This window comes from Chiloscyllium plagiosum, unplaced genomic scaffold, assembly GCF_037043375.1.
Source record: "Chiloscyllium plagiosum isolate Xiang-an unplaced genomic scaffold, Cpla_swu_hap1 HiC_scaffold_13, whole genome shotgun sequence".
NCBI classification, from domain to species: Eukaryota; Metazoa; Chordata; class Chondrichthyes; order Orectolobiformes; family Hemiscylliidae; genus Chiloscyllium; species Chiloscyllium plagiosum.
The window spans coordinates 66,130,695-66,156,976 of NW_028270151.1; the positions used below are offsets into that span (position 1 = coordinate 66,130,695).

At 41.8% G+C, this 26,282-nt stretch overlaps 1 long non-coding RNA gene across 3 annotated transcripts in view; it reads right to left on the minus strand.

The window, feature by feature from the left end:
* Positions 1-10,475: 10,475 nt before the first annotated feature.
* Positions 10,476-26,282, minus strand: part of LOC122555840 (uncharacterized) — a 192,168-nt gene continuing 176,361 nt past the window's right edge. For all 3 annotated transcript variants that reach the window (XR_015759042.1, XR_006313372.2, XR_015759043.1), the window contains exon 4: positions 10,476-10,608. This is a non-coding gene — a long non-coding RNA (uncharacterized LOC122555840). The remainder of the gene's footprint in view (positions 10,609-26,282) is intronic.

The window sequence follows — 26,282 nt, forward strand, 5'->3', positions numbered from 1 at the left end:
TTAGGTACAGGGTACCTAGGAACAGATATTTTATTTGTTGTCACAGAATTGAAATAGTAAAACAAATAGACTAGCGTGGGAATGCAGAATCTAAAAGTCCAGAACGAGAATAAAAGTGTCTTTAAAATACTCAAAGTTATTGTCCTTTTCCACTGAATCCGTGCCTACTGGGCTTCAGAAGACGAGGTCACACAGTCTCCACACGCAAGACTCTATCCAGGGTTCATCCCCTCAGCCGGCCCACACTCACCCTGCTCCCCGCTCCGGGACTTGGTCTGCAACTCGCTCTGCTCCCCGCTCTGGGACTCGCCCTGGACTCACTCTACTCCCTGCTCTGGTACTCATCTGCGACTCGCTCTGCTCCCTGCTCCGGGACATGGTCTGCAACTCACTGTGCTCCCCACTCCGGGACTCGCCCTGGACTCGCGTTGCTTCCCGCTCCGGGACACAGCCCGTGACTCGCTCTGCTCCCCACTCCGGGACACAGCCCGTGGCTCGATCTGCTCCCCACTCCAGGACTTGGCCTGTGTTTGCTGTGCTCCCGCTTCAGGACTTGGCCTGTGACTTGCCCTACTCTCCGCCAGGACTCGGCCTGTCCTCACTCTGCTCCCCACACTGGGTCTCAGCCTGTGACTTGCCCTACTCTCCTCCAGGACATAGTCCGTGACTCGGCCTGCTCCTCACACTGGGTCTCGGACTGTGACTTGCTCTACTCTCCTCCAGGACTCAGCCCAGCCTCACCCTGCTCCTCACACTGGGTCTTGGCCTGTGACTTGCTCTACTCTCCTCTAGGACTCAGCCCGGCCTCACCCTGCTCCTCACACAGGGTCTCGGCCTGTGACTTGCCCTACTCTCCTTCAGGACTCAGCCTGTCCTCGCCCTGCTCCTCACTCTGGGTCTCGGCCTGTGACTTGCCCTACTCTCCTCCCAAACTCGGCCCGGCCTCACCCTGCTCCCTGCTCTGGGACTCGGCCAATGACATGCTCTACAATCTGCTCCAGGACTCAGACCATGCTCTCTGTGCTCCCCATTCCAGAATGCCGCCCACGTTGGCTGTGCTCCCTGCTCTGGAACTCAGCTCGTGACTTGTTCTGCTCCCCACTCCAGGACCCTGCCTGTGACTCACTCTGCTCCCTGTTGCGGGCTCTGGCCCATGACTCATTTCCAGTACATGGCCCACGCTTGCCTTGCTCCCTGCTCTGGGCTCTGACCTGCGATCGCTCTGCCCCCGCTCAAGAATCCTCTCCCTTCGTCTCACCTCCAGGCAAGTTGTATATGAACAGGTTGATTGGGAAATAACTAATCTACACTTCATACTGTATTGATTACTCCCTGCATGATCAAGGATAGGCATTCCATTGTCACCAAACTCCCCTGCCATCCCTTCAGTCTACCTTCAGACTATTTACTTCAAACTGGAGATGTAAACACAGAAAGTAAAGGGCCTCACGAATTAGCTCCAGTGAACCTAGTTAACCTATTCCTGTCAGTGGTGCTGACTGTCTTACGTCTTCTTCTTAGCCATTATTCTAGGTGCTGCTGTATATTTGTGGTTCTATCTCACCCGTCTCTCGAGATGCTGCTGACTACCCATCTTAGGCCCCTTTTCTCAACTTCTCTTCTAAATACTGCTGACTGCCTGTCTTAAAGGCATGGTATAGATCGAGTGAATCCTTAGATGAGTATAAAGGAAGTAGGAGTATACTTAAGAGAGAAATCAGGAGTGCAAAAAAGGGACATGAGATAGCTTTGGCAAATAGAATTAAGGAGAATCCAAAGGGTTTTTACAAATATATTAAGGATAAAAGGATAACTAGGGAGAGAATAGGGCTCCTCAAAGATCAGTGAGGCGGCCTTTGTGTGGAGCCGCAGAAAATGGTGGATATACTCAATGAGTATTTTGGATCAGTATTTACTGTGGAAAAGGATATGGAAGGTATAGACTGTAGGGAAATAGATGATGACATCTTACAAAATGTCCATATTACAGAGAAGGAAGTGCTGGATGTCTTGAAACGTGTAAAAGTGGATAAATCCCCAGGACCTAGAACTCTGTGGGAAGTTAGAGAAGTGATTGCTGGGCCTCTTGCTGAGATATTTGTATCATCGATAGTCACAGGTGAGGTACCGGAAGACTGGAGGTTGGCAAACGTGGTGCCACTGTTTAAGAAGGGTGGTAAGGACAAGCCAGGGAACTATAGACCAGTGATCCTGACCTCAGTGGTGGGCAAGTTGTTGGAGGGAATCCTGAGGGACAGGATGTACATGTAGTTGGAAAGGCAAGGACTGATTAGGATTGTCAACATGGTTCTGTGCATGGGAAATCATGTCTCACAAACTTGATTGAGTGTTTTGAAGAAGTAACAAAGAGGATGTGATCTATATGGACTTCAGTAAGGCGTTCGACAAGGTTCCCCATGTGAGACTGATTAGCAAGGTTAGATCTCACGGAATACAGGGAGAACTAGCCATTTGGATACAGAACTGGCGCAAAGCTAGAAGCCAGAGGGTGGTGGTGGAGGGTTGTTTTTCAGGCTGGAGGCCTGTGACCAGTGGAGTTCCACAAGGATCAGTGTTGGGTCCTCTACTTTTTGTCATTTACATAAATGATTTGGATGCGAGCATAAGAGGTGTAGTTAGTAATTTTGCAGATGACACCAAAATTGGAGGTGTAGTGGACAGCAAAGAGGGTTACCTCAGATTAAAACAGGATCTTGACCAGATAGGCCAATGGGCTGAGATGTGGCAGATGGAGTTTAATTCAGATAAATGCGAGGTGCTGCATTTTGGGAAAGCAAATCTTAGTAGGACTTATACACTTAATGGTAAGGTCCTAGGGAGTGTTGCTGAACAAAGAGACCTTGGAGTGCAGGTTCATAGCTCCTTTAAAGTGGAGTTGCAGGTAGATAGGATTGTGAAGAAGGTTTTTGGTATGCTTTCTTTTATTGGTCAGAGTATTGAGTACAGGAGTTGGGAGGTTATGTTGCAGCTGTAAGGACATTGGTTAGGCTGCTGTTGGAATATTGCTTGCAATTCTGGTCTCCTTCCTATCGGAAAGATGTTGTGAAACTTGAAAGGATTCAGAAAAGGTTTGCAAGGATGTTGTCAGGGTTGGAGGATTTGAGCTATAGGGAGAGGCTGAACAAGCTGGGGCTGTTTTCCCTGGAGTGTCGGAGGCTGAGGGGTGACCTTATAGAGGTTTACAAAATGATTACGGTCATGGATAGGATAAATAGACACAGTCTTTTCCCTGGGGTTAGGGAGTCCAGAACTAGAGGGCATAGGTTTAGGGTGGGAGCGGAAAGATATAAAACAGACCTAAGGGGCAACCCTCTCACACAGAGGGTGGTACAAATATGGAATGAGCTGCCTGAGGAAGTGGTGGAGGCTGGTACAATTGCAACATTTAAGAGGCAATTGGATGGGTATATGAGTAGGAGGGGTTTGGAGGGATATGGGGTGGGTGCTGGCAGGTGGGACTAGATTGGGTTGGGATATCTGGTCGACATGGATGGGCTGGACCGAAGGATCTGTTTCCATGCTGTACATCTCTATGACTCTATAATGATCATTAAAATGTGCCAAGCGACAGAGCTAATTAATAAAGCCTATTCTGCTTTTCAGTTAAGAGCCAGAGCTGGTAGAGAAGATGAGGCTGCAAACTAGGAAAAGATTGAGGGCTGGGGTCAAGATAACAAATTGAATTGAACTAACATTGACCTTGAGTTCGTCTTTGTCAAGCGCCCTCCAAGTTGACTTTGGCAGAATTTGAATGCAAGTGGGGGTTGGAAGTTGATTGTCTTTCTGCCTGTGTTTTTCCTCTCCTCCCAGCCTGTTTTGAGGGGGAGTGAGGGGAGAGGAAGAAAAAAGTGGGTACACAGCAGGTTCATTCCCACTCATTCAGCCACATCCCCCCCCCCCACCCCCACCCCACCACAAAGTAGCGGTAATGACTCACTTCCCCAGTGACTCACTCATGGTCTCATTCAACCTTCACACTCAGTGGTCTGATTACCGTTCTCCCTCTCTTCAAGCCGGTGCCTTCAAAAATGTTTCCAGTTCACTCGGTTGAATTAAACAGCTTACATTATGCTGGTTTGTTGCTCCTCTAGTCACTGACTGTTTCCCTCTGCATTTACTAGAATCAAATGTGGGAAAGAATCAGGCTTTAATTGGAGGAGCAGCTCCTTCCACCTTCATCCAGTTACTCTTACTTGTATCTTGAACAGCAGTTTGACAAACCACATAGGAACGCTTGCAGATCTGCCTGTCGGATAAGCCTGACATACAGTATTACAAATCTGTACCCAAAAGCCAAGAAATCTTTGATGTATAGAATAGCTGATAGTTCTCAGTGAGTCAGAAGATACGCTATTATGTTATCAAACAACAACACTGTGCAATTAGATAGCACGCTTGAAACATCCTAAGGCATAAATGAAGCACAATTGAACCTGAAACCATGAAATGCTATACAAGGGCAGATAACCAAAGGTTGGGACAGAGAGGTAAGTTTTAATGAGCACCTTCAGGAATGCCTGAAGAAATTGTCACTAAGAGTTGCAAGTTTGCCTGCTGCATATGAAGCAGTGGATGTCAGTAAGACAATAAGGTGAACAATTACAGTAATGTTCTGAAATGCAAATATAAAGCACAAAACACTGACAGGAAGTAATACACCAAGAAGAATGAGGACAAAGGTAGCCACAGGGCAATAAGATTTTTAGCTGCAATTGTAAACAGTGAATCAAATGTTTAAAAAGCAAACATACAAAGGACCAGAAATTAAAATCCCAGCAGCACCCATTTGACACAGCTGAGTAATGCCAATGGAAAAAAAACGGTTATAGAAAAATTGCAGAAGTTTGTATGTCATGAGATTGCCTTAAAACAGGAATGCAAGAATTTCTTAAAGATTCATTGCAAGGCCTTTAAAAACAGGAAGCTTTTACTGTTGTCAGACTCTGGTCCAGCCAGTGTAATAACCTCTTCTACCCACTTGACATTATGTGCAGTTTCTGTAGTGTTGGAGGTATAAATAGCCAAAATGTATCCACCTCAAACAGATGGTATTTCATTTAAGGCCTTGATTGGAATTGCATTCTTTTTGCAAGTTTCCATTGTGCCGACTTGTAGGTTAATTTTAAAGGATATCCATGTAAAATTTCTGTCCAGCAACTAGTTGCACTGTTTATAAGACGCAAGTAATTAGTCTAAATGTGTAATTATACTGTAATTTCTGGACTTCATAAGCTTCTGTGCCAATTTTGTACTTTTGTTGTTTAATTACTAGCTGCGTTTCCCAAAGGTAACTCCCTGCAATATTGGGAGGAAAGAGGGACTCATTAGGGGGTGTCAAGATGAGGACAAAATGTCCCGTACTCATTCACTCTCACATTAATGTCTACAAATAGAGGAGCAAATCTTGCTTTGGACAGCAGTGCAAGCAAGGTCAATGACATCACTAAGATATATCAATGTCTGTCTACTGTCTTTTGCTTTCTTTAATCGCATTAGGTTCTGCTTTTAATGTCCCTATATGAAGGAAGACATTCGAGGGGGATCAGCAGTCTGCCTGCACTGATTGTCCACATTTGTCAAAATGTCACCTTTCATTTTCACAGGCCAAGAGCACCCTTTCCTGACAGTGATCATGGAATCATGGTATGTCATGAATTCATTGCCACTGCATAAAGGAAGGCACGGTGAGATTATCAACAGCCAACCTACCTGGATTGGCTATACCTGTCACCAACATTGTCACCAATCACATCTGGCATATGTAACTGGTAATGATGGTGGAAAATTCTATTCAGAGATCCAGATTTTTAATAATTCTATCATGAGATGTGATCATCACTAGCACAACCAGCTTTTGTTGCACATCCTTTATTGTGTTTGAGAAGGTAATGATATACCACCTTTTTTTTAATGACTGCAGTCCATCAAATGTGAGTTCACTAGCATTTCCCTAGTGGTCATAAATTCACTATGTTCCTCACTTCGATCCACCTTCTGATTTGCAGTTCTTATGGAAATATTTTGTATTCAGCCCATTAAATCCCTTGTAATGTCGATGGGAGAAAGGGTAATGTCACTAGACTAGTAATCCAGAGGCCTAGGCTAATGTCCAGCGAGTGATGGAATTTCAATTCAATGAATAAATCTGAAGTATAAAGGTAGTCACTATAATGGAGACAATAACATTAGAGTCCTAGAGATGTACAGCATGGAAACAGACCCTTTGGTCCAACTCGTCCATGCCGACCAGATATCCCAACACAATCTAGTCCCACCTGCCAGCACCCGGCCTGTATCCCACCAAACCCTTCCTATTCATATATCCATCCATTTGCCTTTTAAATGTTGCCATTGTACCAGCCTCCACCACTTCCTCTGGCAGCTCATTCCATACACGCACCACCCTCTGTGTGAAAAAGTTGCCCCTTAGGTGTCTTTTATATATTTCCCCTCTCACCCTAAATCTATGCCCTCTAGTTCTAGACTCCCCAACCCCAGGGAAAAGACTTTGTCTATTTATCCTATCCATGCCCCTCATAATTTTGTAAATGTCTATAAGGTCACCCCTCAACCTCTGACGCTCCAGGGAAAACAGACCTTGCCTATTCAATCTCTCCCTATAACTCAAATCCTCCAACCCTGACAACATCCTTGTAAATCTTTTCTGAACCCTTTCAAGTTTCACAACATCTTTCCGATAAGAAGGAGACCAGAATTGCACGTAATATTCCAAAAGTGGCCTAACCAATGTCCTGTACAGCCACAACATGACCTCTCAACTCCTGTACTTAATACTCTGACCAATGAAGGAAAGCATGCCAAACGCCTTTTTCTCTATCCTATCTACCTGCAACTCCACTTTCAAGGAGCTATGAACCTGCACTCCAAGGTCTCTTTGTTCAGCAACACTCCCTAGGACCTTATCATTAAGTGTATAAACCCCAAAGTTTTGCTTTCCCAAAATGCACCACCTCGCATTTATCTAAATTAAACTCCATCTACCACTCCTCAGCCTATTGGCTCATCTGATCAATCTCCCATTGTAATCCGAGGTAACCTTCTTTGCTGTCCACTGCACCTCCAATTCTGGTGTCATCTGCAAACTTATTAATTATACCTCTTATGATCACATCCAAATCATTTATATAAATGATGAAAAGCAGTGGACCCAACGCTGATCCATGTGGCACTCCACTGGTCACAGGCTTCCAGTCTGAAAAACAACCCTCCAATGCCACCGTCTGTCTTTTACCTTTGAGCCAGTTCTGTATCCAAATGATTTCTCCCTGTATTCCATGAGATCTAACCTTGCTGACCAGTCTCCCATGGGAACATTGTCGAATATCTTAACAAACTCCCTATCGATCACATCTACCGCTCTGCTCTCATCAATCCTCATTGTTACTTCTTCAAAAAATTCAATTAAGTTTGTGAGACAGGTGATAGAAAAAGATAGACCAGATCTAAAAGTTGAAGTTCTAAATTGGAGAAAGGCAAATTTTGACGTTATTAGGCAAGAACTTTCAAAAGCTGATTGGGGGCGGATTTTCACAGGTAAAAGGACAGCTGGAAAATGGGAAGCCTTCATAAATGAGATAACAAGAGTCCATAGACAGTATACTTCTGTTTGGGTGAAAGGAAAGGCTGTTAGGTATAGAGAATGCTAGATGACTAAAGAAGTTGAGAGTTTGGTTATGAAAAAGAAGGAAGCAAATGCCAGGTCTAGACAGGATAGATTGAGTGAATCCTTAGGAGAGTATAAAAGCAGTAGGAGTATACTTAAGAGAGAAATCAGGAGGGAAAAATGGGGACATGAGATAACTTTGGCAAATAGAGTTAAGGGGAATCCAAAAGGTTTTTACAAATACATTAAGGACATGAGAGTAACTAGGGAGAGAAAAGAGCCCCTCATAGATCAGCAAGGTGGCCTTTGTGTGGAGCCACAGGAGATAGGGGAGATACTAAATGTGTATTTTGTATAAGTGTTTACTGTGGAAAAGGACATGGAATATATAGAATGAAGGGAAATAGATGGTGACATGTTGAAAAATGTCCATATTACAGAGGAGGAAGTGCGGGATATCTTGAAATGCATAAAAGTGGATACATCCCCAGGACCTGATCAGGTGTACCCTAGAACTCTGTGGGAAGCTAGGGAAGTGATTGTGGGGCCTCTTACTCAGATATTTGTGTAATTGATAGTCACCGGTGAGGTGCTGGAAGACTGGAGGTTGGCTAACGTGGTGCCACTATTTAAGAAAGGTGGTAAGGACAAGCCAGGGAACTATAGACCAGTGAGCTTGATGTCAGTGGTAGGCATGTTGTTGGAGGGAATCCTGAGGGACAGGATGTACATGTATTTGAAAAGACAAGGACTGATTAGGGACAGTCAACACGGCTTTGTGCGTGGGACCTCTAGCATTGATTATTGTAAAAGCTCACCTGATTCACCAATGCCCTTCTGGAAGGAAATCTGCTATCATTAGCTGGTCTGGGTTGGTTGGATTATCTGCACATGCACAACACTATGGTTGACTCTTAACTGCACTCTGAAAGGTCCAGCAAGCAATTCAGTTCAATGGCAATTCAAGATGGGCTGAAAATGCTGACCTTGTGGTCAATCCCATCTCATGAAAGAGACAATGAAATTTAGGCTTGGAGGAAGGATTCCATTAATTTGGATATGAGCCTGTAGTTGCTCACACAATAGGCCTGTGCTATTATACAGGATACTAGAGTCATAGAGATGTACAGCACGGAAACAAATCCTTTGGTCCAACCCGTCCAGGCCGACCAGATATCCCAACACAATCTAGTCCCACCTGCCAGCACCCGGCCCATATCCCTCCAAACCCTTCTTATTCATATACCCATCCAAATGCCTCTAAAATGTTGCAATTGTACCAGCCTCCACCACTTCCTCTGGCAGCTCATTCCGGACACGTACCACCCTCTGTGTGAAAAAGTTGCTCTTTAGGTCTCTTTTATATCTTTCCCCTCTCACCCTAAACCTATGCCCTCTCGTTCTGGACTCCCCGACTCCAGGGAAAAGACTTTGTCTATTTACCCTATCCATTGCCCCTCATAATTTTGTTAACCTCTGTAAGGTCACCCCTCAGCCTCCGACATTCCAGGGAAAACAGCCCCAGCATGTTCAGCGTCTCCCTCGAGCTCAAATCCTCCAACCCTGGCAACATTCTTGTAAATCTTTTCTGAACCCTTTCAAGTTTCACAACATCCTTCCAATAGGAAGGAGACCAGCATTGCACATAATGTTCCAAAAGTAGCCTAATCAATATCCTGTACAGCCACAACACGGCCTCTCAACCTCTGTACTCAATACTCTGACAAATAAAGGAAAGCATACCAAACGCCTACTTCATTATCTTATCTACCTGTGACTCCACTTTCAAGGAGCTATGAACCTGAACTCCAAGGTCTCTTTGTTCAGCAACACTCCCTAGGACTTTACCATTAAGTGTATAAATCCTGCTATGGTTTGCTTTCCCAAAATGCAGCATTTCGCATTTATCTGAATTAAACTCGATCCAAACTCACAATGACTTGCAGACAGAAACTCCATGAAATTTGTCATAACGACACTTAGCAAATGACACTTAGCCACTTAACCATGAATACTAATTTTGATAATGCATTAGTCAAACTAGTATATATTTAGCTGAGCAGATTCCTTCAAGCCATATTTATCCAATGATAGTTTTGGCTTGCTGTGATGAATGAAGATAATTCTTTTTTCACACAATAATACATGTGATAAAATCCATCCACATTAATTGATTTTGAAAAGAGCCAATGTGTTTCCAACATCACTTTTAAAGTTTAATTGTGGATTGTGAAAAAAAATGTTTGAAGTAGCTATGGCTGGTATGTAGTGGCTATTGTGGTGAATATTCTGGGCCATTGTGGGGAATGGTTAACAGGATATCTTTGTGATTAAGGTGAGCCAAGTTAGAAACATAACCTCAGAACCAAGACATGCCATTTTAATAAATTCTGCAATGGTGAGATGGTGGTACAGTGGTCATACAACTATTTGAGTATTGTGATCTCGAGGCCCAGGTTAATGTTCTGGGAACATGGGTTCAAATAATATGATACCAGAAAGGAATAATTCAAATGACAATGAATAAATCTGGAATACGTTGCTATTTTGAATAATGGTGTCTATGATGACTATCACTGGTAGTTGTAAAAACACATCTGATTGACTAATACCTATTATGGAACAATATCTGTTATGTTTCCCAAGTTTGGGTCACTGACATATGACTCCAGAGCCACAACAATGTGGTTGACTTTTAACTACACCCAGAATAGCCTAGCGAGCCATTCAATTCAATAACAATTCAAGATGGGCAACAAATCTTGGTGTTGCCAGAGATGCCAACATCCCATGAAAAAAATAAATGAATGAAGGTTGCATGGAAGATTACTACTAGAATGCTATTTTATTGGTTCTGATACATCGTTGTAGTTGATTTGCACCTTCATGCAGGTTGGTTGAAATAAATACATACAACGACAAGCAGCACTTAAAATACCCGATGGAGCATTTCAGAAGGTAACCTGCAGAGAAACAGAAAAAAATGTTTTGAAAGTACAATAATCAAACAAGGACACTTCACCTGCATGGAGTTCAGTTCCAGACATACTTAACCAACAATTATGTTGTTTCTTACTGCAACAAAGAGATTAATAAAACATTTTTGTTTGCACAATAATGCACAGTTCTGTGATTAACTCCAACCTCACAATATGATTGTGAAAAGCTGATTAATTAAGAGCTGGGCAACCAATTCTGGCCTTTGCATCAATGCCTCATCCCATAAAATAATTTTGGTTTAAATGCAATACTCCAGCTGAGCCAGAGAAGTATTTCTGAGGCTTATCACACTTAAATAACCCAGAGCCTGGCTAATTACTAGAACCTGGAAGAGCAAGTCCTATCACTGAATGCTGGGTTGAACACTGGTGTTTAATTTAATGTGATGTTCCTGGGTGATCAAGAAATAGGGATTTTAGAAATGCTCTTTGGTGAAAGACAAGTTGGTTTTACCTGGCAAATTTAGACCTGCATATACTTGGAGGATCCTAAGTCTTGACATTTTACAACCTATGCCCCAATAGAGAGAATGCACAGTGAATATCAGTCAAAAAAAACTTTTCTCATTAGCTTAGATTGGGGCTTTTAATGTGGGATGACCGAATATATAAAGAATTCACTGGTAATGAGAAAAGATAGATTAATATTTTAAGTGTTGACTCTTCCATTAAGCTGGTTTATGTTAATTTATCTACTTTAAACAGATTACATAGATAGTTGAAGACCTGCACAATGAATTTGATTTTTTTTTATTTACTAGAATATTCTTATTTAGAATCAATTTTGTTGTAGGATCTCAGTGCTCTTTACTTTTATCGAGATTGATCTGTTGAACAGACAATGAACTTTTTTCAGTTGCCTTGTCCGTTTATATTATCTGCTTCCACTGACATATTTGCAACTAAAAAAGAAACTGCTATCTTGAAACACTGTCTGCATATTCCTTGGAAATTGTGAGTCTGAACTCGTAACAGATGGTATAATGTTGCAAAGCCAGATGACAGTTTAATGTTTTACAGATGACATAGAATTTTGTAAGGCCTTTATAAATCTATAATGTAATGTAACACATCGGATATATTTGAAAAAAAAAGAGATGAAGGCATTTTTAGTAATGTTCTCTGAATAACCTGAAAGCTGTACGACATTTGACAAGGAACCACAAGTCAGGCTACTTAATAAGATAAGAGGCCATGGTGCTGGAGGCAGTATATTAGCATGGATAGAGGATTAGTTAACTAATAGAAGACAGAGAGTTTGGATAAGACGGGAAATTTTCAGAATGGTAACTTGTAACTAGTGGTGTGCCATAAGGATCAGTGCTGAAGCTACGGTTATTTACAGTATATGTTAATGACTTATAAAGTGAATGTACTACAACTAAGTTTGCGGATGACAAAGATAGCTTCATAGAGCTGTACAACATGGAAACAGAACCCTTTGGTCCAACTTGTCCATGCCGATCAGAGTCAAAGAGTGTGGTGCTGGTCAGGCAGCATCAGGAATGAAGGGCATATGCTCAAAACATTGATTCTCCTGCTCCTTGGATGCTGCCCGACCGACTGTGCTTTTCCAGCACCACACTCTTTGACCCTAAATTAATTTAGTCCTATTTGCCAGAATTTGCCCGATTTCCCTCTAAACCCTTCCAATTCATGTACCCATCCAGATGCCTTTCAAATGTTGTAATTGTACCAGTCTCCATCACTTCCTCTGGCAGCCCATTCCATACACACACCACCCTCTGCATGAAACCATTAATACTTAGGTCTTAAAATCATTCCCCTCTCACCTTAAACCTATGGTCTCTAGTTTTGGACTCCGCTAACCTGGGGAAAGACCTTGGTTATTCAGCCTATCTATACCCTCATGATTTTATAAACTTCTGTAAAGTCACCCCTCAGCTTCCAACACTTTAGGAGAAACAGCCCCAGCCTATTCAGCCTCTCCCTATAGCTTAAACTCTCCAACCTTGGCAGCATCTTTGTTAATCTTTTCTAAACACTTTCAAGTTTCACAACATCCTTTCTATTGCAGGACAAAGGTTAGAAGTCACACGACATCAGGTTATGGTCTAACAAGTTTGTTTGAAATCACAAGCTTTCTGAGCACTGCTTCTTTGTCAGGGAGAGAAGAATTGAATGCGGTATTCCAAAAGTGGCCTAACTAATGTCATGTACAGCTGCAACATAACCTCGCAACCCCCTCTACTCAATGCACTGACCAATGAAGCTAAGCATACCAAACACCTTCTTCTTCACTATCCTATCTACCTGCAACTTCACTTTCAATGAGCTATGAATCTGCACTCCAAGGTCTCTTCCTTCAGGAACACTCCCCAGGATCTTACCATTAAATGTATAAGTCTTGCCCTGACTTGCCTTTCCAAAATGCAGCACCTCACATTTATCTAAATTAAACACCATCTGCCTCTCTTCAGCCCATTGGCCCATCAGATCAAGATCCCATTGTACTCTGAGGGAACCTTCTTTACAGTCCCTACACCTCTAATATTGGTGTCATCTGCAAATTTATTAAAAATCACACAACACCAGGTTATAGTCCAACAGGTTTAATTGGAAGCACACTAGCTTTCGGAGCGACGCTCCTTCATCAGGTGATTGTGGAGGGCTCGATCGTAACACAGAATTTATAGCAAAAATTTGCAGTGTGATGTAACTGAAATTATACATTGAAGAATTGATTGTCTGTTAAGCCTTTCATCTGTTAGAATACAGTGATAGTTTCACTTCTTTCATCTGTAAATCACAAAACCCTTTTTTAAAGTTGCATTCTCGGGTTAGCTGTTAACAATGGTGATAGCTAGACAATATGTTGAAGGTGTTAGCCCCCTGTGTTCTCTGTCTATGACCTGATGTTTAGATTGATTCCAATCTAAAAAGTGAGATAACAGAATTTTACATAAATTCATGCAGTTTTTGAGCTCAGAGTTCTACATGAATGTATGTGGTTTTTGAGCAAAGTGCAATGTAACTCTGAAAGTACCAAAAAAATTCACCACACAAAATATATGTGTACATGTGGGTCTTTGTCTGTCTGTGTGTGTCTGTCTGGGGTGGGGGTTGTGAGTGTGAGAAAGTGTGTGTGTGTGTGTGTGTGTGTGTCTGTGAGGGGATGCATGTGTGGGAGTCTGTGTGTCTATAAGGGTGTGTGTGGGTGTCTGTGTGCGCGTCTGTGTGTATCTGTGTCTGTGTGTATGTGAGAGTGTGTGTGTGTGTAGGAATATCTGTGTGTGTGTGTAGTGCAATGGTGATCACCTGTAATGTGACATGAACCCAAGGTCCCGGTTGAGGCCCTCCCTATGGGTACCGAACTTAGCTATCAGCCTCTGCTCAGCCACTTTCCTCTGCTGCCTGTCCCGAAGTCCACCTTGGAGGATGGTCACCCGAAGGTCCGAGGCTGAATGTCCTGGACCACTGAAGTGTTCCCCAACTGGGAGGGAACCCTCCTATCTGTTGATTGTTGTGCAGTGCCCATTCATCCGTTGTCGTAACCTTTGCTCGGTTTCCCCAATGTACCATGCCTCTGGGCACCCTGCCTGCAACGTATAAGATAGACAATGTTAGCTGAGTCACATGAGTACCTGCCATGTACAAGGTGGGAGGTGTTCCCACGCGTAATAGTGGTATCTATGTCCACAATCTGACACGTTTTGCAGCGTCCACCGTGACAGGGTTGTTTGGAGTTGTCCTGAGAGCCGGGCAGTTTGCTACGAACAATGATCTGTTTGAGGTTTGGCAGTTGTTTAAAGGCAAGTAGTGGAGGTGCGGGGAAGGTCTTGGTGAGGTGCTCATCCTCATTGATAATGTGTTGCAGGTCACGAAGAACATGGCGTAATCTTTCAGCCCTGGGAAGTACTGAACAACGAAGGGTACCCTGTCAGTTGCAGGCCGTGTCTGACTCCTGAGGAGATCATTACGGTTCCTTGCTGTGGCACGTCAGAACTGGCGGTCGATGAGTTGAGCATCGTACCCCGTTCTTGTGAGGGCATCCTTGAGTACTTCCAGGTGTCCGTCACGTTCCTCCTCATCTGAGCAGATCCGGTGTATGCGTAGGGCTTGTCCATAGGGAATGGCTGTTTTAATATGTTTTGGGTGGAAGCTGGAGAAGTGTAGCATTGTGAGGTTGTCTGTGCGTTTGCGGTAGAGTGTGGTGCTGAGGTGTCCGTCCTTGATGGAGACACACGTGTCCAAGAATGAGACACACAGTCGAGAGTAGTCCATGGTGAGTTTGATAGTGGGATGAAACTTGTTGATGTCACTGTGTAGTTTTATCAGTGACTCCTCGTCATGGGTCCAGAGGAAGAAAATATCATCAATGTACCTGGTGTACAATGTCGGTTGGAGATCCTGCATAGAGAAGAAATCTTGTTCGAACCTGTGCATAAAAATGTTGGCATATTGTGGTACAAATTTGGTCCCCATGGCTGTTCCGTGTGTCTGGATGAAGAATTGGTTGTCAAAGGTGAAGACGTTATGATCGAGGATAAAGCGGATGAGTTGTAGGATGATGTTTGGAGACTGGCAGTTGTTGGTGTTGAGTTCTGAGGCTGTTGCTACGATGCCATCCTTGTGGGGGATGCTGGTGTAGAGTGCGGAAACGTCCATTGTGACGAGGAATGTTCCCGGTTCGACTGGTCCATGGGTGCTGAGTTTCTGTAAGAAAGCCGTAGTGTCGCGACAGAAGCTGGGGATCCCCTGTACAATAGGTTTCAAGATGCCTTCCACATAGCCAGAGAGATTCTCACTTAGGGTCCCATTTCCCGACACGATGGGACGTCCCGGTGTGTTGGCTTTGTGTACCTTTGGAAGGCAGTAGAAGTCACCTACACGAGAAGTACGTGGGATGAGGGCGCGTAGGGAGCTCTGAAGGACTGGATCCAAAGTTCTGATCAGTGTGTTTAATTCTCGGGTATGTTCTTTGGTCGGATCAGCTGGTAGTTGCCTGTAGTGTTCCTGGTTGTTCAGTTGTCGGTATACTTCCTTGCAGTAATCTGTTCTATTCTGAATGACAACGGCTCCTCCTTTGTCATCAAACCAGCAGATAATGTTGTGATTGGCTTTGAGAGCCTGGATGGCATTGCGTTGGGAACGGGTGATGTTTTGCTCTACCTTATGGGTACGGCTGATGAATCTGGCATTTATATATTTCCTGACAGTTTGAGCATACATGTCAAGCCCAGGGCCATGTTGACAATTTTTGCTATAAATTCTGTGTTACGATCGAGCCCTCCACAATCACCTGATGAAGGAGCGTCGTTCCGAAAGCTAGTGTGCTTCCAATTACACTGTTGGACTATAACCTGGTGTTGTGTGATTTTTAACTTTGTACACCCCAGTCCAACACCGGCACCTCCAAATCATGCAAATTTATTAAGTTAACTTCCTATGTTCACATCTAAATCATTTATATAAATATCAAAAAGCAGTGGATCCAGCAGCGATCCTTGTGGCACACCACTGGTCACGGGGCTCCAGTCTGAAAATATAACCATCCACCCCCCAATTTCTGTCTTCTATGTTCGAGCCAGTTCTGTATCCAAATGGCTAGTTCTCCCTGTATTTCATGTGATCTAACCTTGCTTGCCAGTCTACCTTGCAGAACCTTGTCGAACACCTAAAAGAAATTAATATAGATCACGATACCCACCACTCTGCCCTCTTCAGTCCTCTGTTACTTCTTCAAAAAACTCAGTTAAGTTAGTGAGACATGATTACCCATGCACAAAGCACTGTTGACTATCCCTAATCAGTCCTTGCCTTTCCAAATGTAAATCCTATCCCTCAGGATTCCTTCCAACACTTGCCCACCACTGATGTCAGACTCACTGTCTATAATTCCCTGCTTTTCCTTAGCATCTTTCTTAAATAGTGACACTATGTTAGTCAACTTCCAGTCTTCTGGCACCTCATCTGTGGCTATTGATGACACAAATACCTCAGCAAGGGGTCCAGCAATCATTTCCCTAGCTTCCCATGTAGCTCTACGGTACATGAGATCAGGTCCCAGGGATTTTTTAGATTAGATTAGATTACTTACAGTGTGGAAACAGGCCCTTCGGCCCAACAAGTTCACACCGACCCGCCGAAGCGTAACCCACCCAGACCCATTCTCCTACATTACCCCTTCACCTAACACTACGGGCAATTTAGCATGGCCAATTCACCTAACCTGCACATCTTTGGATTGTGGGAGGAAACCGGAGCACCCGGAGGAAACCCACGCAGACACGGGGAGAATGTGCAAACTCCACACAGAGAGTCGCCTGAGGCGGGAATTGAACCCGGGTCTCTGGCGCTGTGAAGCAGCAGTGCTAACCCCTGTGCTACTGTGCCGCCCACTTATCCACTTTTATTCATTTTAAGATATGATAGCATCAGAGGCATTTCAGAGGAAGTTCACTTATCCTGATCCTGGATATGGAGCCAGTCTTTATGAGGAGATCTTGAATAGTTGTACCTGCACTGTTATTGACCAGACAAGATCCCCTCAAAATATTTCAAGAAGGCAGCCCAGAGCCTAACTTTTCTAGTTATTTTAAGCAGTGGATATTCCCGGAGCAATGCAGCTGGCCCAACCACTCAGTTTTAACCAAAACAGAATTTATTTACAGACTACTGAATGAAATACGAACAAAAGAGAATTGAATTTAGAATAACTGAACCGATCTGAAAACCCAACTGACTCTATCGCAACTTAATGATGCTGTTCCAAATACTTGCAACATCCCCGTAAACACCCCCTTGGCAAAAAAAAGTAAAGTCAAACACAGGTTCTTACAAGAGAGATGTCAGCGAGGGAGAGTGGATCAGCATGGAACTGTTTATTTGGGTCCCCAGCTGCTTCTCTGGGTTCCCAGCTGTCTAAGACTTGGCCAGCAGCTGCGAACAAAACAGCTTGCTAAAACCAAACCAAGTCCTAAACTGGGAGAACTGGCCACTCCCCTTTCATTGTACAAGTGTTGGAAAAAAAACTTAAAAGCTTTTTCAAGTAGATATTTCCAGAGATATCAGAACCTCTTCCTTTATGACTCCTCTTTAAAAAAAACAAGGAAAACATAACCTTGTTAAAGGAGCAACATTGTCACAGTACTCATTTACGTTTGAAAAGTGAGAGGTGAACTATCGTAACATGATTCTTAGGGGACTTGACAGGGTATATTCAGAAAGGTTGTTTCCTCTTATGGGAGAGCCTACGAGCAAAGGATCACCCATTTAAGATAGAGATATAGAGTAATGTCTTCTCTCAGAGTGTAGCGAATCTGTGGAATTCTTTACTGCAGAGGGCTGTAGTAGTTGGGTGGTTAAGTATATTCAAGGCTGACATTTACTGTAATCAGTAAATGAATTAAGGGTTTTAGGGAAAAGGCAGAAAAATTGAGTTGTGGATTATCAGACCAATTATGATCTCATTGAACGATGGAGTGGAGTAAATGGACTGAATGGCTTACTTCACCTCTTCCATCTATGTTCATATTTTGCTAATTTGATGTGCTGCATTTTTATTCCCTTGCAAATACTGTTTAGTTGTTCTATTAGAATAGAAGCAAATGCATCATTACAATGATTAACATCTTCTCTCAATTTTTGTCTGCTCCTAGTTTTTCCTGAAAGCATTATGGTAGAATTTTTATTGGAATTCTACTGATCTCCAAAATTCATTTTAATGAAAAATAACAAAAATTTCCAGAAATACAAATTACAAGATTTTCTCCTTCCATAAGGTCTGCTAAATTCTAGTATTTTACTACCTCAAATGAGATGTCATTAATTTCAAGATGTGAGGAACAGTGGAATGGTTCTCTTCAGAGCAGAGAGATTAAGTGGATACTTGATAGAACTGTTTAAAATTTCAAGTACCTTTGAGAAAGTGCATAAGGAGAAAATGTTTTGCGAGGCTCAGAAATCAGAGCTGCATGTGGTTATCAATGTGATTGTTATGTGCATATGTCTTCTGAGGATGTTGCCTTTTGACATTGTCCTGAATAAGCAGTGTCAGATGAGTTCCTGAATAATAATGCTTCCACATAGGGATAAAAATTCAATATTTTGTTACATCTCCTATAGAATTTCCAACAGCTGATAAAAAGGCAGGATAGGAAAAGCAAATTATAGAATCCCTACACTGTGGATGCAGGCCATTCAGCCCATCAGGTGCACTCATCCCAACCAGACCTAACCCTGCATTTCCCATGGCCACCCACCTAACCTGCACACCCCTGGACACTTCGAGCAATTTAGCATGGCCAATCCTCTGAAAGCTAGTGCTTCCAAATAAACCTGGTGTTGTGTGATTTTTAACTTCATCTTTGGATTGTGGGAGGAAATCAGAGCATCTGGTGGAAAACCACAAAGATAAAGGGAGTATGTGCAAACTCCACACAGACAGTTGCCTGAGGGTGAAGTCAAACCTGTGTCATTTTGGGTAGAATCCTAACCACTGATGCCCAGGAAGAGTGTCTGTCTGCTTCAGGGTTCTCTGGGCGGTCCAAAACCTGTTGATCTTCCAGCTGAAGGAGTTGACCCCGACTGAGTGTTGCAGATTGGCACATTCCAAGGTCCAGGACTACGTGTTGAGGGACGTGCTGAAGCTTGGGGCAGATGCCGCCAAGGCGCAGTGGGGAAAGACCACCATGTAACATCTGCCTGCCTAAGAAGAACAGGGGGCCCATGCAGTCTTTTGGGCTTTGCTGATGCCTCGGCTAAGTATATGGATATATGATTGATAAACGTACAGACCTGTATATACAAATGAGAAATTCTGACCTCTGTATGCAAATGTTTACATATGTATGGCATGACCAACTGTACAGACCATCAAATTATTTTATGAATAAAGTATAATTTTGAAATTAAAAAAAATGTCTGTCTGCTTCAGGCACATGTCCATCCATAATATTCAAATTGTGTCAATATTGATTGAGGTAAAAGTGGGAAAACCATACATTACAGATGTTACTGCCAATTATACTAATGTTAAGCAATTCTCTGCTGGAGGCTGCCCTAAACATGGTCTATAGTTTGCTTGTTATTTCTGGAAGAACAGGGATACTTCTTCTGGCCCACAGCAATACTCTTCCCAGTCCCAGTTACTAGCCTGTAGGCTTCCCCCTCCAGGTTGTAACTGTTGCCAGTTCTGAATGCAGTTTTGGTTGGTAAACACAGCTTACCAATATGTAAGCAAATATGGCCTGAACCAACAAATGTCTTTGTCCTTAACATGGTAATAAACCTAGGTATCAGGTGCACTCCACTAACAATTGCACCTAAACTGAAAAGTGCCCTCAATATCTGCATATTATTTAGAGGTCAAGAGCAGGAATCTTGCCCAGAGGCATTGAGGCTATTACTAATCTGACTGTGATCAGCTGCCTTGGCAACTGGGATCAAAACAGATAACTTTATGGTCTGTACTCAAATGGAGTGATTAATGATGGCCGTACATATCGAAGAATTGCAGAAGGAATGGAATTTCCTCAAACATGAATGACTTTACAAAAATATTTGTTGAACATTTGCATTGGCTGTTAATGAGCATTATGACATTTCTAGTCAGCTGAATGACCAAGTTAATTATTTTAATATCAAAAGCTGACCCACACATAACCTTCAATAAGCTGTATTGAACAAAACTCAATATTATAAAGCATCAATTAAATCACGATTATCATTCTAATCAGACCACACTTAGTCTATTTATGTATCCGCTATTTTTGAAGTTACATGGATTATATGTTTGAGATGCATAATAGCCATCCTGTGCAGTGTTTCATCATTTGTTCAAATTTGGATTACTTTGACATTTCAAAATATGCTAACATTGTTTAATTATAACTAAGGATGATGGGCAATTTTCCTTGACGTCTTCTAGTCAAATCATAAATGAATTTTAGAAGACTTTTATGGTTTTACAAGAAATGGCAAAGGTTTACAATATTGTGAATCATTGTCATCTTTTCTTAGCTGGCAGCACACTCACGTCTGTATCAGAGGATTATAGATTCAGTTCCTCTTCCAGGATTTCAGTTCAAAATTCAATAGTGATACTCAAGTTTCACATAGAGTGAATGCTGCACAATTGGAGGTGTCATGTATTGATTTCAGATATTAAAGCAAGACCCTCTGTCTTCTTTCTTCAGTTATGAAATTATTCCATTGCAACATTTCAAAGAAGAGACGGCGTTATTCTTGATGAACTCGCCAATACCAATCTCTCAATAAGCATTACAAAATTAGATAGTTTAGCCATTGTCACATTGCTGTTTATGTGAGTTTGTTGTGCAATTAGTAGCTACAGTGTTTCCTACATTACAACGGTGACTTCAAAATATGTCAATGACTGTAAAGCACTTTGAGACATCTAGTGGTTGTGAAAAGAGCTCTACATTATGTTTCCTACTCCCATAATATTAATGGCCTTTTAACCTCTGTCACTGTAATGCGACTACTTGAGCATATTTTAGAACATCGTCAGCTGTAGCTAGACTCAAGTAGTGGAAATTAATAATAAATAAGTATTTAATAATTTGGTTAAAGGTTCCAGAAGATGCAGCAGCATGAGGGTCATCAAATAATGTATGAAATAGACTTTAATATGTACTTCTCACAATATTAATAGAACATAGAACATTACAGGCCCTTCGGCCCATAATGTTGCACTGACCTGTGAAACCAGTCTGAAGCCCATCCAACCTGAACTATTCCATTTTTATCATATCTTTATTCAATAATGGGCCAGATTGTTCTCTCAAAAAATGGTTAAACTATTTGCACCTTCCATCATTTATGGCGAAACAATCTAACAGTTTAAGGCATGGGACAGGTGAGCACATAAACTCAAATATCCAAAGCATCTTCTTCAATTGTCCATCTCAAGTGTTGGCACACTTGACTGCCTCACTGCCTGACTGCCTCACCATTCAAATACACTGTGTGTATTTCTGAGAAGAAAGTATTCTCTATTGAGGAAAGATTGAGCAGGTGACTGCTCAATGCAGGTAATTACCTACTGGAATTAAGAAGAACGAGAGGCAACCTGCTTGAAACATATGAGATCTTGAGGACACCTGACAGGGTGGCTGCTGAAACGATGTTTTCCCTTGTGGAGGAGTATAGAACCATTGGTCAAAGTTTAAAAATTAGAAATTTCCTATTTAAGACTGAGATAAGGAGTTTTTTTTCTGTGTTACTGCGTGAAATACTCTTGACCACAGGGGAGTGGAGCTGCACTGTTGAATATGCTCAAAACTGTTAGATTTTTCATCAGCAAAGGGATTCAAGGGTAATATATAAGGGGATGGATGCAGCAGAAACAGGCAGTATAGTGGAGTTTAGTTCACAGTTAGATTGACCAAAATCTTGTTGAATGGCTGAAAATGTTTGAAGGGCCAAATATCCTGTTGTTGCTCCAAAGTCTTGTATTCTTGTGTTTTCAATTCACAGTCTAATGTTTTTTTCTTTTTCTTTATTTTGCTTTCTGTTCATGATTTAACATTGACTTACTTCCCCTTTATTTGCGCTCCACTCCAAGTGCCCTGGTTGCCTTGCTCACTACATCAGTCAGCACATTCTTAGTTCAAAGTTTGTGAGAAGATTTGTAGCTCGGGTGCTCGTTGCTGTGGTTCTGTTCGCCGAGCTGGAAGTTTTTGTTGCAAACGTTTCATCCCCTGTCTAGGTGACATCCTCAGTGCTTGGGAGCCTCCTGTGAAGCGCTTCTGTGGTGTTTCCTCCGGCATTTATAGTGGCCTGTCCCTGCCGAGAAGACAAGCAAAACAAAGAACAGCCAGGGAATTCCTAGAAACATGGCACTCATCCACAAACTCCATCAACAAACACATCGACCTGGACCCAATATACCAGCCACTACAGCGGACAGCTGAAACTGACAACCGGAAGCGGCAGGGACAGGCCACTATAAATGCCGGAGGAAACACCGCAGAAGCGCTTCACAGGAGGCTCCCAAGCACTGAGGATGTCACCTAGACAGGGGACGAAACGTTTGCAACAAAAACTCGACGAACAGAACCACAGCAACATTCTTAGTGGACAAAGAAATATTGAGCTGAGGGACACAGGATAAATCTTTAGGTAATGGCAGGCATCATTAAATGTTCCATGACAATAATATCAGGTCCAATGTGCTTTTTAAAATCAATTGATCATGTTAGGCATCGTGATTTCAGCTTGCACTTTAAGCTCCCCATTTCTCAACAGTCTTCACGCATGAAGTATCAGCACTTGTCCAAACATTCCTCATCTCCCTCTGCTGCTTATATCTTGTATCTACAAGGATAATGTGGACCTGCCATCACTCTGACTCATTTAGCCAGATCAAGGAAGAATAACAGCGGAAGAAGAATATAACTACATATAAAACAGATTCTTTATTGAACAAGTTCCATAATTAAAGGTTTTTTTTAATACTTTTGGTCTTTGGAGTTTAGATAAATGAGAAGTCACCTTACAAATGATATAAAATCCTGAATAGACTTGACAAGGTGAATGCTGCGAGGATCTTTCTTATTGGAGGGGGGTTTAGAACTAGGCAACACCATTTAAGCATAAAATGTCTTCCTTCTAAGGCAGAGATGAGGAGAATATTTTCTCTAAGGAGGATTGTTAATCTGTGGAGTCCTCTTCTATAGAAAACAATGGATGCTGAATCACTGATGGACAAAAAAGTCATGATTCATGGGGATGCTGGGAAACAGATAGGAAAATCTGTGGAGTTGAAACCACAATCAGATCAGCCGTTATTTATTGAGCTGTGGTGGAGGATTGAGTTATTCTTTTCAATAATTAGTCAGTTTGCCTTGCTTAAGCAATGCACAGAATCAAAATATATTTTGTTTATTTGTGGTTAGTTATAAACCATTTCTGTAAGGAAGAAAACCATGTAGCACATCTTAAAATTAAAGCGTAAACTGGCCAAAGCTACTGTAGATTTTATTGAGGCTTTTATATACCCCTGGAGCAGGTACAATTTGAACCCAGGTCTCCTGGCTCAGGGGCAGGGACATGTCAACTGCAACGCAAGAGCCCTTCTCAAGTTCGTATAATCATCAGTTAACACATGTGAAAATGCTTTGACAAAACAGGCTTTTATTCAGGACACATTTTGTGTGGTTATAAATTGGTTTAAATATTGTAACTTATATTACTTTGAATTGGGCTCTCTAGTGAATTTTGTAGCCTTGTGATTGTTTTGATTTTTTAGATATATCACTTGGGATAAGACTTAATCACCAGGAGGAGACACTATATATTTTAAACAGGCACATAAATAGACTCACCTTTATTTTGGTAAAGATCTATGGGAATTGCTAAGCTGAGATAGACAAGTTGTCGTCAAAGGGATGATCTCACAAAGTGATTGGCATTTAACGAAAGGATCAGGAGACATTAGGAAGTGGTGTCATTAACAAGAGTATTACTTTTAAAGTAAATAATCAGGAATTGGGCATACATTCTTTCACCAGTCCAAGATATCAATGAACTGTTCGTGCATTCAAAAGACAATTAAAGTTCAAGGTGCCTCTGAACTTGCACAAGGCCAATGGCCAAGGAGTGTTATTAAGCTTAGGTTTTGTGGTTTGATGCATTAGAAAGATGACTGAGGAAGAACCTCAATCAACAGAATAGGAGACCTTTGCCTAGTGAACCAGTGCTATAAGCAGCCATCCAAAATGGATGGACTTTAAACCACTGCTGTGACGAGCTATCTTTTTTTTGTATGATAAACTTAACAAATTCTGTAAAATTTGTGAAAACATTTTTCTCTGAAATGATTCTTGAATCTAATCAGGGCTATTTAATCTTAGACTGCCTCTCTCAAAACTAAGGCTATACTTGACTTAGGTCTTACAATCAAAGTTAAAATAAACCCCAAAACCTTAAGTGGAACTGAATGGCCCACTACTGCAGCTCAGCCTATGTACCAATGGTGCAATAATCATTTCATTATAATGTTTCATCTCTGATCATTAAAACTTTTCCTGTAATGTTATTGTTGGAATGTCTTACTTCTGTTTTCTGACATAAATGATAATGTCCTCAGTGACAGGATGAATTGGTCAACCCTTTGATTATACTGTGTCATGGTCAACTGTCAAGACATTTCCTTAGTTTCTATCAGAAGGGAACTCTTCCAGATTGATTTCCCTGTCTCATTTAACTTGGCTAGCAAAGGTGAGGAGAAGCATTCTGTGGAAAAGACCAGTAGTGATGAGCAGTGGAAGAACTGAAGACTCTTGATGATAGTTATAGTACATAGTTATTCACAAAACATCTCAAATAACACCAAAGAACAATAACTTTATGCATGTCACAGGGACTATACCAAACTGTACTGTGGAAGGGAAGTCAGTTCAGATTCAATTCCAAGACTGTAGGGATGAGTGGTCTACAATTTATTACATTTGAAAATCAAGACTACATTTTCCCACTACTTGCCTTAGATTAAATAGATTGTACAAAGATAGGTGGTTGGTTGAAATGGGTTTTAATGGCTTTTTCTAGTTTGTGATTTTACTAACATGCAATGAAATACATGTTCTCAGATAAAATATTAAAGCCCACCACTCTAAATTATACATTTACATGCATTTTACTGTAATTATAGTTGATCATAGTACTGGTCAAGTCAACAAAGTTGGCTTGATGGATCAAAAGTTTATTTTTTCAGCTTGGTTACCATGATAATCAGTCATTGAACAGTTTTACATGAGCCTACCAATGTTCTTTTAACAAAAAACACAAGGGGCGGTACAGTAGCTCAATGGTTAGCACTGTTGCCTCACAACACCAGGGACCCAGATTTGATTCCAGCTTTGGGCGACTGTCTGTGTGGAGTTTTGCACATTCGCCCCGTGTCTGCGTGGGTTTCTTCCGGGTACTCTGGATTCCTCCCACAATCCAAAGATGTGCAGGTTAGGTGAATTGGAGGTGCTAAATTGCCCATAGTGTTCAGGGATGTGCAGGTTAGGGGTATTAGTCGGGGTAAACATAGGGTAGGGGAATGGCTCTGAGTGGGTTAGTCTTTGGAGGGTCGATGTTGGGTGTGAGTGGCCTGTTTCCACACTGTAGGGAATCTAATTCTAAACAAGTTTGTTACAATAAAGGTAAATAAAAACAAAGATTTTATACAAAATAACACTTCAGCAAGATCTTATTTTAAATAACACATTTAAAGATTCACTCCTTTTCCCAGCAATATACCTTTATCACAACTTAGTGAAGTATAACTATTATCTTAAGTTTGATTTCTTACTCAACTGACTCTTTCCAATTCTGATGGTCTAGACTTCTTTTCAATTCTGAAGGTAGGACACTTCTACAAATTCTCACAAACTGGAGACATCTATCAACTAAACTCTGACAGGCTGGGGATTTATACAAACTAAACTTTAAACTACCCTTCTTTTAGGTTTCTGTTCTTCTTATGAACTCATCCTGCTAGTAGTCCTGGTATCGAATATTTTTGTATGCCCTAAAGATTCAACCTTGTAAAGACTTCTTCAATTAACTTCCCAGGTAACTGATTATGTCATTTTACCTAAGTCACATGCTTGCTTGGAAATTATTTTTGAATTCACTGTTCAAAAATTACTCCTTTTAAA